At 54.5% G+C, this 4,811-nt stretch overlaps 1 protein-coding gene across 3 annotated transcripts in view; it reads right to left on the reverse strand.

Moving 5' to 3' along the window:
• The window catches only part of CORO2B (coronin 2B), a 38,522-nt gene extending 34,059 nt beyond the window's left edge, over positions 1-4,463 (reverse strand). The window contains exon 1 of one of the 3 annotated variants that reach the window (XM_026855928.1): positions 4,336-4,463. The gene's annotated coding sequence lies outside the window, so the exon portion shown is untranslated. The remainder of the gene's footprint in view (positions 1-4,335) is intronic. The other 2 variants (XM_026855927.1, XM_026855930.1) reach the window with 2 other exon arrangements.
• Positions 4,464-4,811: the final 348 nt, after the last annotated feature.

A 4,811-nucleotide genomic window follows, 5' to 3' on the forward strand; every position in this document is an offset into this window, starting at 1 on the left:
GTAGCTCAGGTCTCACCCTGTAGAGCACCTCGTTGACAGTGCCCAACAGTAGCAGCAGCCCGGGGACAGGCTGCTCCGTGGCGGGGGATGCTGCCAGCCCATCAGAGCACCGGCACGCAGGACACCCGTGGTGTGGGCCCCGCAGAGCCCCCAGACCAAACGGTGAATGAAAGTGGCGTTAAAAAAACAGGCTTGGGATTTGATGCTGAATTCTCTGTGCCCTTACCCGTGGGGTTTTACTTTTCCCTGTTTACTGTCACCAGTGATGGGAAGATGCACAGGAGCACCAGCGGGGACATGGCCTGGTTGCCTCCTTCATGGGGGACAAGCACCGTCTGCTCATGCTGCATCCCACAAAGGTGCTCCCCCCACCCCAAACCTCTCCCCTTGGCAGCGGAGAGGTCAGACCCCTCTGACACTGAGTTCAACAGTGAGATACAAGTGCTGCAGGAGTGGTGGTCGCAATCTAGGGGTGCATTTGGGCTGCCCCATGCTCAGCCCGGCCCCAAGCAGCAGCACCAGGGCTGCTGTGAAGCTCTGTGGGGTGACGTCCCCCTGCAAGGGAGTCACAATTGGGTGGGCAGGCAGAAGCCTGGGCATCTCCTGGGCTGGCTATGCCCTATGTGCCCTCAGGCCAGAGCCCTACCAGAGCGAAGGGGGCCAGGGACTGTGGCGCATTCACAGAATACCAGAATCACCTCAGTTGGAAAAGACCTTGAAGATCATCCAGTCCAACCATTAACCTCACACTGACCATTGTCAACTCCACCAGATCCCTCAGTGCTGGGTCAACCCAACTCTTCAACTCCTCCAGGGATGGGGACTCCCCCCCTGCCCTGGGCAGCCCATTCCAACGCCCAACAACCCCTTCTGCAAAGAAATACTTCCTAAGAGCCAGCCTGACCCTGCCCTGGTGCAGCTTGAGGCCATTCCCTCTTGTCCTGTTACTTGTTCCTTGGGTCAAGAGACTCACCCCCCCTCTCTGCACCCTCCTTTCAGGGAGCTGTAGAGGGTGATGAGGTCTCCCTTCAGCCTCCTCTTCTCCAGACTAAACCCCCCCAGTTCCCTCAGCCGCTCCCCATCAGACCTGTGCTCAGACCCTGCACCAGCTCCGTTGCCCTTCTCTGGACACGCTCGAGTCATTCAATGTCCTTTTTGTAGTGAGGGGCCCAAAACTGAACCCAGGAATCAAGGTGTGGCCTCACCAGTGCCGAGTACAGGGGTAAGATCCCTTCCCTGTCCCTGCTGGCCACGCTAGTGCTGATACAAGCCAGGATGCCATTGGCCTTCCTGGCCACCTGGGCATAGTGCTGGCTCCTGTTCAGCGTTGTGATGCTCCGAAAGGCCATTTCAAAGGTTGTGGTGCAAATCCAGACATCCCTGGATCAGCTTTGCTCAGCGCCAGCCCTCTAGCACTGTGGCAGGTGCTCTGCAGCACCCTGTACCCAGGAGCAATGCTGTGATTAGATGGCTGATGCTGTGATGAAATTAGTACTGGGGTAACGTCCTGGCAGGAGAGACTGGGAACAGGTAGCGGCTGTACAGTCCAGGGCAGAGCTCCCAAGGGGCTGAGACCACCCTGTCACAGCACAGCTCTGATTTGGTCCCTCCACTTGGGGCGAAGCTGGCTAGAGCTGGAGCAGATCTCTGCTCCTGCACCCATCAGGGCGGTGGGTGCACCCTGGCTCCCTGACAGTGACCCTGGAGCAAGGAGGAAGCCCCTAAGATGGGATTTGGGGCAGTCACGGTTTGCTTTGGGAAAGCTTGTCCTTAGTGCACAGATGAGAAGAGGCAAAGAGAGCTCCATGTTTATCCCACTTGTAAAAAGGAGTAGATTGATTTTACAAATATTAAGGATTAATCCCATTAACATGGTCTAAACAAAGGACAAAAGACAAATAAATATTTCTGAAGCAATATCTGCCAGCTAGTTTTTTTTCCAGCCTGGAAGGAAGTGACTGGGATTTCCCTGGAGTTCAACTTTTCAATGATTTCTTCTTTCTAGAGCTCCCTGACTGCCTGGGAAGAGCCACTCCTCTTCCCAAGCCACTGGGAAAAAAGCAGCAAGCGAGGCCAGATGTCTCCTGGCCATGGGGCCAGGCTGTCACCACGAGCCCCCATCCCTCCTTGACCACAGTGCTGCTTCCCACCCTCCCAGGCACTTCACATGGTCCCACATATGTCACAGGCCGCCCAGGGATGATGCAAAAAGCATCCCTGGCACCAGTCTTTGTGGTACTGGCAGGGGCCCCATTTTGGACCATTTTCTCTCCAGGAAACCTTCCGGGGGAGGCAAACTAAACCTCTCCTGGGCCCACGTGCTGAGAAGAAACACAAGTCTCACGCTCGTCAATAAATTCTGTAAACAAGCACAATTTTCCTCCCACTCTGTTTTCCAACTCCTTCCCACCCTGCAAAGCTGATGGAAACATCCTGATGAAGCACAAAGCGTTTCTGGCCCCCAGAGCTGCCCTGGGTCACCGACCACGGGATTTTACCCTCCTCCAGCTTCTTGGAATAATGTTTCCTTGAGGGCAAAAATATCACATGCTTTTTCTCAATTTGAGAGGGTTTTAGGAAAGCCAGAGAGGGGAAAAAAAGTCTCTTCATGTGTTGAGATGAGCAGATAACCGAGCCAGGCGCTCGTCCATGCACGTTATTTTACATCGCATCACACGTCACCAAGAAGGCTGAGTCAAGAGACTTGGTTACAACAGGTGTTTTTTCCATCCAGGATCCAGTAGTTTTAAACATAATTAGTGGGACTGCCTGTATAACAAGAGAAAACCTCCAGTGGGAAGATGTAATAAATCCAACCCCTCCTTAATTCACCTGCCTTTTAATTATAAGGAGGTGAAAATACACACATGGGTATTAAAAGGCTTGGGGACAGTGGGGGGGACAGGCAGCTGCTGGTGCCCATGGGTAAGAAACTACTTGGGAAGATGCTACATGTGGGTGAGGGTAAAAAAATTGGGGCAAAAAGGACTTCTGGGAGCACTTAACATTTCTACTTCTGCAACAGCCTGAAAAATGTCCTCATGAAGCCCTATCTTTGTACAGGACATGAACCATAGAAACTCATTTATCCTGGCAAACAGGATAAAGCAGGGAGATAGTGCATGGGTGAGCAGCTCAGTCACCTGTCCCTTTCCACCCAAAAACCCCGACATGTTCCCAGGAATGAGGACTCTGGGGTGCTCCTCAGGGCATGGGGCAGCATCCCATAGCCCAAGCTCCAGCAGGTCCTTTCTCATCCCAGCTGCTCCCACACGGAACCATTCACTCCTGGACAGCTTACAAAACCGCAAGGGCTTTTTGGAAATTTATCCCAGTTGGGGGCAAAAGTTTTCCAAAAGAGAAGAAGGAAAGAAGACCAAAAAAAAAAAAAAAAGAGAACAAGAAAAACAAACAGTATCTTTTAAATATTTCAGGCTTCAGAAATCCGTTTCCTGGCCAGCGCGAGGAAGTGCCAGAGTCTGGGTGGATGAAGGTCACAGGACAACGGGGCCGGGATGGGGGAGGCACCGACCCCCCCGCTGCCAGCCTGCACGGTGCCCGCCAGGGAGCTGGAGCCCAGACAAACCCTGCCTTGTGTGCCGGCTCCCAGGAAGAGGGAAACCATCCACTGAAGTGAAACGGAGACTTGTTATTCCAGCACAAACAAGAGCACAGGGAAGCTCATGGAGGAACGGTTGCGATATTCCTCCCCTGCTCAGTCATGTCCATGCGTTCAGCAGAGCCTCAAATCTCCCCTTTTCCCTATTTTCCCTTGTATTTCAGCACACAATGCTCTAGAATCGGGTTTCTTTGCACTTCATAAAATCCTGAAAGCAGCCAAAGCAACTCCCTTTGCCAGAGGGTCGTAGTGAAGCGACCTGGAGCTGTGAAACCCCCCGGGAAGGGGCAGGAGATGGCGTACCGCAGCCTGAGCTCGCACGGGATGCCCACAGCCTCGCTTGTGTTCATCCCAGCAAAATTTCTGTACATTCAGCTTTTTAGCCACTTATTTAAAGCACTCAGCATTTCCACAAGGACCGAGCCTTCCACAGATCTGCTCTCATCTGCTGTACAGAGCTTCTTCCGGGGACAGGGTCAAATTTTGGGAGGAGGAATGCTGTGGCAGCTCTTGCATTCTTGATAAAAGCTTTTCTGGACATGAAACCGCCTGCCCAGCAATCTGCACGCAATTGGGGATGGGTGAGAGGGGCTGCTGGTGGCAGACCCCCACCCTGGGCACAGCACTGTGTCCCTGGGCTGTTTCCATCCCTCACTGGTCCCCCCCAACGCCACCCCGGGGTCGGTCAGGGTGCGGGTGCAGCGCGGGGTCCTCACCTGCCCTGCTCTGCTCCGCGGGCTGGCTGGGCACCTCCTGCCACCCAGGAATGGATGCGGGGCTCAGGGACACCTGGGTGCTCCTCGACCCTGGAAGAGAGGGAAACGCTTTGGTTACAGCAGCGCCACCGCCGCCTGCCCCAAGCCCCCGCTGGGCACCAAACAGACTCGAAAAATGCTGGGTGTGCCAGCATGCCCTGGGGTGCAGCCACCAGTGCCAGTGCAGCTGCAGGCAGCTAATTCCTGCTGATATCAGGATTAGGTCCAGCCCCCCCGGCTCTCATCGCTGGCCCCCAGCCCCACATAGCAAAACTGCTGCTTATCTCAGCTGTGAGCAGGGATTTCATAGCATGGGCTGAACAATCCCTCCTTCACCGGTGGGGATGTTGAGCCCCAAAGCAGCCAGTCAGAGTCTCTGGGTGCCGGCAGCTGCCCACAGCCACAGGACTCCCCACAGCACCACAGAGGGTCAGGAT

Source organism: Athene cunicularia, assembly GCF_003259725.1.
Source record: "Athene cunicularia isolate RWA chromosome 10 unlocalized genomic scaffold, athCun1 chr10_part1, whole genome shotgun sequence".
Classification (NCBI taxonomy): domain Eukaryota; kingdom Metazoa; phylum Chordata; class Aves; order Strigiformes; family Strigidae; genus Athene; species Athene cunicularia.